Raw genomic sequence first — 8,727 nt, 5'->3', positions numbered from 1 at the left:
CCACAATTTTTTTCCTGTGAGTGCTCCAGCCCAGGAGCACCCATGGGGTCGGCGCCTATGCCCTTTGTTATCCTTTTCTGGCGCATTGCTACAAACTGCTTCCCTGATGCCTAGAGCCCTGCAAATCTGCAGATATCTGCTTTATATCTGCAGATATCTGTGCACCATGTTTGCTGAAAGCGGATCAGATGTGGATACAAATTTTGTATCCGTGCAGGGCTCTACTGATGCTCTTGAAGGAAGGGTCTGTGTCCTAATCCTTAACAAAGGCTGCTTGCTTCTGACTGATCAGGAGGGCTGCCTCAGCAAAAGGAGCTGACATCCCTTCCATGGGGATGTGTCGTTGCTCTGCAATGCAGGCAAAGTGTTCATCGCTGTTCCCGCTCTCTCTTCCTCCCCTGGGTCAGGAAATGGGGGTTTGGCATGCACACTTTCCCACTGAGGGTTACCACATTAATAACTTTAGATGCAGATATGAGCTTGACATTTACCCTTTTGTCAGGCTCTTTGACACTTCTAATCAGTGAAATCGGCACAGCCGTAGCTCACTGTGCCTGTCACGCTGGGCCATTAACCTTGGCATCGTTCATGAACATCTTGTCCACCTCCATGGGTTGAAGCCTTACAATGTTTGCTAACACCCCTTCAGGTACCTCGTGTGTCCTGAGTTCACTAAGCTGTGTTAAACTGGGCAGGGTGACACTTTAGTTTGGGGCAATATCTCCTCATGTGCTCAGTAGAACCACACTCCAAAGCATTTTCTTGGGCCCACATCATGGGCTGGGGGGTTGTAAGTGGGCTTATTTGGAGGGCTTGTGATATATTTGACCTCTCCTACTCCCCGCTCCTTCCCTTGAAGAAATCTGGAACCCCCTTTTACAATGGACCTGTATTCTTCCCTTTGGAGCTTTCTGACCGGCACATACAAATTGGCAGCCCAAGCAGCCACCTGCACTGTGTCTGGACACTTTTCTCATATGGGTGCTCCAATTTCATCTGAGCAAGGATTAAAGAACTGTTCTTGGGTGAATAAACCAAACAATTTCCCACAATCCCCTTTTGCCCCTTTACCTTTCACCCATTTTTTAAAATATAATCACCCATTTGATGCATAAACTCCTCATGACTAATATTGTCATGCTTCTGCAGTTTCTAACTTTACACAGTATGATTCTGGAGCAATTTGAAACCGTAGCAACAGAGCTTCCTCATGTTTATCATAGTTCATTGCTTCCCCCTGATCCCTGCCAGCACAGACCTGGAAAACTTTATCTAAAATTTTGGGGACCAATGCAGACATTCATTTGCCCTTAAGGATGCCATTGGCCGGGTACAGTCTTTCAAAAGCAGCTAAATACTCTTCTATACAGTCTGAGGCCTCGTCTACACTACAATGTTTTGTCAGCAAAAGTTATGCTGCTTTAATTAAAACCGCTGTTGAATGTCCACACTAGCTTCTTGTGGCAGCAGAGCACATCCACACTAGCTCTTGCGTCAACCCAGAGAGCAGTGCACTATGGGTAGCTATGCCACTGTACAACTGGCTGCAGGGTGCTTTGGGAAGGGTTTGCGATGCCTCATGGGGCAGATACAGCCTCACATGATGCAAGTTTCTTGATCCCATCATTCCAGAGGCATCCTAGTAGATTGTCAGCTGCTTTTCAACTGAAGTGTATGTGTGGGAGGGAGAGGAGAGTGGTGTGCGGGGGGCAGGGGAGACAGCAGGCTGACCGACCTATCCTGAGGCAGGACGGGGAGGGGGACACCTCTCCCACGTCAGCCCCCGGCTCTGCACAGCACAGCAGTCTCTCCTAAAGCAGCCCACTCTGCCTCCCTATGGTTCTGTGATTCCCTCAGAGTTCTCCCACAGCCAGGAGCGGCATCCTGAGCCGCTCTGTGACCTCTCCATGCTGAGGAATGTCAAAGCAGCACAGCTGTGTGTCATCTGTGTCCCACCCCCCCCCCCAACCCCCAGCAGCCTGCCTGCTGCAGAGGAGCATTCCACACTAATTGTTTCCCATAGGGAGCAGCACACTCAGCTGTCAAATACTTCCCAGAACTTTGAAAGCGGAGGGGCGCATGCCAGCAGGGCAGCAGAGATCCAAACAGTGAGCAGAGCGGTCATGGCGGGCATTGTGGGATACTGGTGGAAGCCAGTTATGTCGACAAAACAAACAGGAGTGACGCTTTGTTGCTTTAACTTTGCCACAAAAGGTTTTATGCCTCTCATCGAGGTGGTTTTATTTTGTGGGCAAAACAGCAGAGGATCTTTGTGGTGTGTACACCTCCCCTGTTTTGTCGGCAAAAGGCAGCTTTTGCTGACAAAACTTTGTAGACAGGGTCTGAGTCTTTAAATGATGGGCACAGTCAGTCCCAGCTGGGTGAATGCTGCGGGCAATTACCCACAGGCTGGGGAATACATTTCTGCAGCTCTAGCGCTCTGAGCTGTACTTGCTATGCCTCCATCTGTTGCTTGTGTGCTCTCTCCACTGCTTCGATCACCTCCACCCACTCCTCTGCCTCTTCAGTGGCTTTCTTCTCTTGCTTTCTGAGCTCTGCCATCTGCATCTGGGGCTCAGACCTCTCCTTATCTCAGCAGAAATGTAATTAGGTCAGCCGGTCCTGAGTGGCCGTCTCCTGCAGGGAAGTGAGGTCTGGCTGGTTTCCCAACCCTGGGTCACCTCCCACCTCATTCTCCTCCTCCTGCTCAAAATACTTAGTGAGTGAGGCTTTCAGATCCTCTGCTCATTTCCCCTTGTGGGGTAAACCATATTTCATACATAAGTTCCCAAGCTGCGTTTTATCCATTGTGTTCAAGGAATAACTTGCTCATTTCCCCCTTTCCTTGTTCTATTTCCTTTAAACAAAATAAAAAAGAGAAAATAATAAACCCAAAAGCTTGTTCTTTGCTCCCTTACTTCTGAATCTATTAGGGGCTGTTTTTGCAAGTGCAACTCGCCACCATCCAGCACAGGGTCTTTTCAAAAGTTTTGGCAATACCTGATGGGGCCAAAATGAGTTGTGCAGGGGTGACTGGGGGCATGGAGTCAACTTCCCATAAAGCAGTGTTCTCCATCCCATAATTTCATCTGCATCCCATAATAGTTTGCACCTTCTATTCAAAATCCCCACAAACCTGCATGTCCTTCCTTGCTGCAGCTGCACCAGTGTAACGCTTCAGTGTAGACACTCACTACAGCGATGGGAGGGGTTCTCCTGTTGCTGTAGTTACTTCACCTCCTTGAGAGATGGTAGCTAGGTCAGCGGAAGAATTGTTCCATCCACCTAGCTCTGTCCACACTGGGAATGAGGTAGGCACAGCTAAATCACTGCGGGCACTGGATTTTTCTACCCCCAACGTAGCTATCCTGATGTAAGTTTCCAGTGTAAACCAGCCCTTAATCCCAAAGAAAGGCTGTGCAGTAAGATATTATGTGTATTATAGAAAATTTAATGTGGTTACAGTCTCCAATGCTTACCCCATCCTTCATGTGGATGATAAGTTAGATAAATGTAGCAGACCCAACTATTTAACTACTGTAAATTTAACTAAGGGATACTGACAAATTCCCTTGGAAACTGAGTCACAAAAAAAAAGTCCACCTTCATTACTGATTGTGGACTTTTTGAGTTTTGGGCATCACCCTTTGGATTGATTAATGCAGGAGCCACATTTCAGAGGCTAGTTAATCAGGTACTACAGTGGTTCCAGGATTTTACTCTCAGCTACGTGGATGATATTGCTATATTTAGCAATCCTTGGGAGGAACACACACACATGCGGGGAAGGTATTGAAAAGCCTCAGGGAGGCACAACTCACAATCAAGGTGTCAAAGCAGACAGTAGGGGCAGCAGAGATCCTTGACCTGGGTCACTGGGTGGGTGGAGGCCAAGTCCACCCAGATCCCCTGAAAATGGCAGTTATTTGAATGGGCCTATCTCCAAAACGAAGACAGAGGCTCAATCTTTTCTAGGACTGGTTAGCTATTATAAAAGATGTGTGAGGTTTCAGTGACTCTGTGGCTCCTCTCACAGATCTATGCCAGAAACCAAAACCAGAAAAAGTGGTCTGGTCAAATGCCTGTCAAAAGGGTTTTGTTATGGTGAGGCAAATTTTATCAGACACACCCCTTTTAGATTTTAACAAAATGTTTGAATTGTGCACTGATGCATGCAACACAGGTCTTGGAGCTGCACTAATGCAGATAACAAGAAGTGCTCCATTGCATTTCTGAGCAAAAACTGTCTCCCACTGAACAAAATTACTCTAATAGAAAAAGAGCATTTCTCCCATGAAACAACTCAGACCGTACATGTTCAATAGGCAGTTGAGGGTATTAACAGACCGCTCACCATTATTAGGGCTCCACAGAACAAAAGGAACCAACTCCAGATTGCTATGCTGGAGTGGAGCATAGCTTTGCAGGAGTATATGGCTGTTAAACATATTGAGGGGTTGGAGAACAAGGTAGCTGATGCCCTGTCCAGAAAAGAGGGTACAGAGGTGAAGCTTCCACCATGGCCAGTGGCCAAAACTCCAGCATCAAACTCACAAGGTGAAGGAAGTTGTGACAATAAGGATCCAGACACCCCAAGGGGAGAACAGGAGGTCTGAACTGCAAAAAATAAGCAACAGAATCAACAGGCTGCATATGATGTTATTGTGTATAAACATCTGTCAGGCAAGGCCTTTTATGAATGTTTGTAATATTCTGAATTTGATGGTCATGCAGAGATATGTAGACAGGTTATGGTTATGAATGTATGCCTATAAAATTGTAATTGTAACTGTGTGGCAACGACAGCAACAACTCACAACAGGGAGTGAAATGATTAGGCAGGGTTTACAGGAAACCAAATCCAAATACCCCTTTGTCCCCGGAAGACGCGGTGGTGGACTATTAAAGTTAATGGCAAGACATTGAAACGGAAAAGGAAAGAAACCCCCAAGGCTACGAAACCCCTATATGCTGAAACCATTGGTCTAGCCATGTCTCTCAAGGGTTTGAAAAAGCCACCCCCCCCCCGAGCGACGCAGCTATGGTGACTTAGCTCCTGGTTGAGACAGCGCTAGGACTATGTCTACACTACCGCTTGTGCCAGCAAAACTTGTGAAAGGGAAAGAACACTCATTTCCTTTTCAAGTTCGCGTCCGCCAACTGTGGCTTTCATAGGTCCGCGCCTGTGAAGCTGTGAATGTTAGTCCTGTCCCCCAGGTGGCATGGTAGGGGCAGTGCAGCAACCCCTGATGCCACATGGAATATGCTAAGGGGGGTATATGGAGGTCCCACTATTGAGTTCTCCATGGGCTGCAGAGGGAGGGAAGCATGGGATTGTTGAGCCTGCAGATCTACCAGAATCTGCAGCATGTCTGTTTTCTGTCTGAGAAGCTTCTCCTGTTGCATGTGCTTCTCCTTTTCCTGTGCCTTTCTCCTCTCCACTCTGTCCTTCTCCATGCTGTCTGCAAGGGTCATCCTCCAGGCCTTGTGCCCATTCTCTGAGGCAGCACTGGCTTGCAGGATCTCCTAGAGCATGTCCTTCCAAGACCTCTTCTTTCCTCTCCTTGTCTGGCTCAGGCATTCTGCGGATGTTGAGGGGGACACCCTGAAGGCCACAATACCAGCAGCTGAAGACACAACATGCAGGGGTACCATTGTCAGTGTATTCATGACAGAAAGCAAAATTTAAGACACTGAACCCCACTTCCCTTGATCCTCCGAAGTTGTAAGAACAACATTCTCATTTCTGGTAGGGACTGATGGAGCATGGCCCAGTCACAGCACCAACCATGGTGAGTATGGTCACTGGGGAGGGGGGTGGGGAAATGAGTGGGGAATAGCTAGCTGGCATGAGTCTAGTTGTATAGGACAATGGAATTGAATAGTGGCACCATTTTCCACAGACAGTGGTGATTTTAGCTGACGACTCACTTCTGAAGGTAACAGAGGCAGAGAAAGCACAGCTACTGTTGGTGTCCTGGTGATGCTCAGGCCTGTATGCTACTAGCCTGTGTACTGCGAGGTACTGCGAGGTACTGCGGAAGTAATTGCTCAGTGGCATGGGAAAATGTCCTACCATGGTGGAAGAAATAAAGAAGCCCGCCCCAGAACCCTTTGGCAAAGGATTGCAGAGTACCTCCATGAAAGTTTCATCGAGATCTCTAAGGAAGATTCACAGGACATCCTGGTGCACATAAACATACTGCTTTGCGCAGTCCACCCTGCCTAACTCTAGAGGGGAATGAAAAGCAGATAGCAACTCTACCTCTCTCGGTTGTTCCACTCCCTCTTCTAGCACAAATAAAAAAGAGTAAATCAACTCATGTGTCCTGCTACTTTGGGGGTTCCATCCCTGTAATCTCAAAACAAACTGCATACTTACCAGAGATTCCTTCCCCTGCCTCAGGCTCTACTGTCATGACACCTCTTCTTCCTCGTGCACCTCCTCCTCGTTGTTCACGGCAGGGGCCTGTGACTCAGTGTGACAATCTGTACCCCTATGTTCACCCCCTCATAGAATTGGTACAAATTCTTATGAGGTATCATTTGAAAATTTGTGATTTGCTGATCATCATTATCCTGGTAAAATATGTGTGGCACCATTATATGTACAATTCTGAGATTCTACTGTGTGATGTTGGAACATGTTTTGGTAACATGTTACAGAGGGCAGTCACAAACCAGTTCCCCAGAGACAAAAGGCTAGCCAACACCTCAGCCTGGTGTCAACGGGATCAAGTGGACCATCAGCTGATTAAGTGGCTGCTCTTCAGCAGGAGAGAGGCTGTGAGCAAAACTCTACATCTGGAACAAAGAATGAGCTTGGGGTTCTTGTCCACACAGACTTTCTGTCTCCTGGACCTCAACTTGAGATGATTCTAGCACAAGAGAAAGGGCTATAAGAGGAGAGGGCAGATGCCTCAAATCATCTCTCCCTTTCTCTCTCCCAACGGCATCAACACTTGAAGAAGAAAGGAAGCAGTATGGAACTAGGGAGAGATCCTGACTGAAGGATTAAGCCAGTAAGACTGTTGGAACTTACAGAGAGAGACCTTTGCTTTGAATTCACTTATCTTGTTAAATTAGGGATTATCTGTGTTTTACCTTTTATTTTCTTGTAATCAATGCTACTTTGTATGACTCATTACTTGTAATCACTTAAGATCTATCTTTCTGCAGTTAATACTTTTGTTTTATCTATACCAGTGTGTTGGGATTGAAGTGTTTGGGAAACTTCATTTGGGATAACAAGAGATGTGCATATAATTTTTTACTAATAAAAATTAGTAAATTTATGTGAGTGTGTATTCTCCAGGAGAGAGCTGGGCAGTACAAGATGCACATTTATGGGGGAAAGTCTGGGACTGGGAGTTTGCTGGTGTTGCTCTGCAGTGTAATTCATGAATGGCTGGCTATTGCATTCATACAGTATAACTGGGAGTGATTTACATGCTGGAGGTTGTGTGTGAGCTGGCCATGAGTGGTTGCTCTCACAGTAAAGCAGTGTAAAAGGCACCCCAGGCCGGAGAACTGAGGGGGATACATCTGTCCAACAGTCCAGACTGTAGAATCATAGAATCATAGAATATCAGGGTTGGAAGGGACCCCAGAAGGTCATCTAGTCCAACCCCCTGCTCGAAGCAGGTCCCAAGCAGGACCAATTCCCAGTTAAATCATCCCAGCCAGGGCTTTGTCAAGCCTGACCTTAAAAACCTCTAAGGAAGGAGATTCTACCACCTCCCTAGGTAACGCATTCCAGTGTTTCACCACCCTCTTAGTGAAAAAGTTTTTCCTAATATCCAATCTGAACCTCCCCCACTGCAACTTGAGACCATTACTCCTTGTCCTGTCCTCTTCTACCACTGAGAACAATCTAGAGCCATCCTCTTTGGAACCCCCTTTCAGGTAGTTGAAAGCAGCTATCAAATCTCCCCTCATTCTTCTCTTCTGCAGGCTAAACAATCCCAGCTCCCTCAGCCTCTCCTCATAACTCATGTGTTCTAGACCCCTAATCATTTTTGTTGCCCTTCGCTGGACTCTCTCCAATTTCTCCACATCCTTCTTGTAGTGTGGGGCCCAAAACTGGACACACTACTCCAGATGAGGCCTCACCAATGTCAAATAGAGGGGAACGATCACGTCCCTCGATCTGCTCGCTATGCCCCTACTTATACATCCCAAAATGCCATTGGCCTTCTTGGCAACAAGGGCACACTGCTGACTCATATCCAGCTTCTCGTCCACTGTCACCCCTAGGTCCTTTTCCGCAGAACTGCTGCCTAGCCATTCGGTCCCTAGTCTGTAGCGGTGCATTGGATTCTTCCATCCTCAGTGCAGGACCCTGCACTTATCCTTATTGAACCTCATCAGATTTCTTTTGGCCCAATCCTCCAATTTGTCTAGGTCCTTCTGTATCCTATCCCTCCCCTCCAGCGTATCTACCACTCCTCCCTGTACCCTAGGGAATGGCAGACTCGGGCTCCTTGGAAGTATCCAGGGTTCTCTGGGGTGGTCTCCACCGAGGATGGCATGCAGCTCTTTGTAAACACAGCAGGCCTGTGGTTCAACACTAGATCGATTGTTGGCCTCCCTGGCCTTCTGGTACTCCTGCTGCAGCTCCTTGGCTTTCATGCAGCATGGCCGATGGTCCCCGTCATTCTCCTTCTCCTGCATCCCCTGAGCAGTTTGCTCATAGATGTCCACATTTCTGTGGCTGGTTCAGAGCTG

The sequence above is a fragment of the Lepidochelys kempii genome, chromosome 1 (genome assembly GCF_965140265.1).
Source record: "Lepidochelys kempii isolate rLepKem1 chromosome 1, rLepKem1.hap2, whole genome shotgun sequence".
NCBI lineage: Eukaryota > Metazoa > Chordata > Testudines > Cheloniidae > Lepidochelys > Lepidochelys kempii.
The sequence above is the reverse complement of the archived record's forward strand: the minus strand, read 5'-3'. Positions refer to the sequence as shown.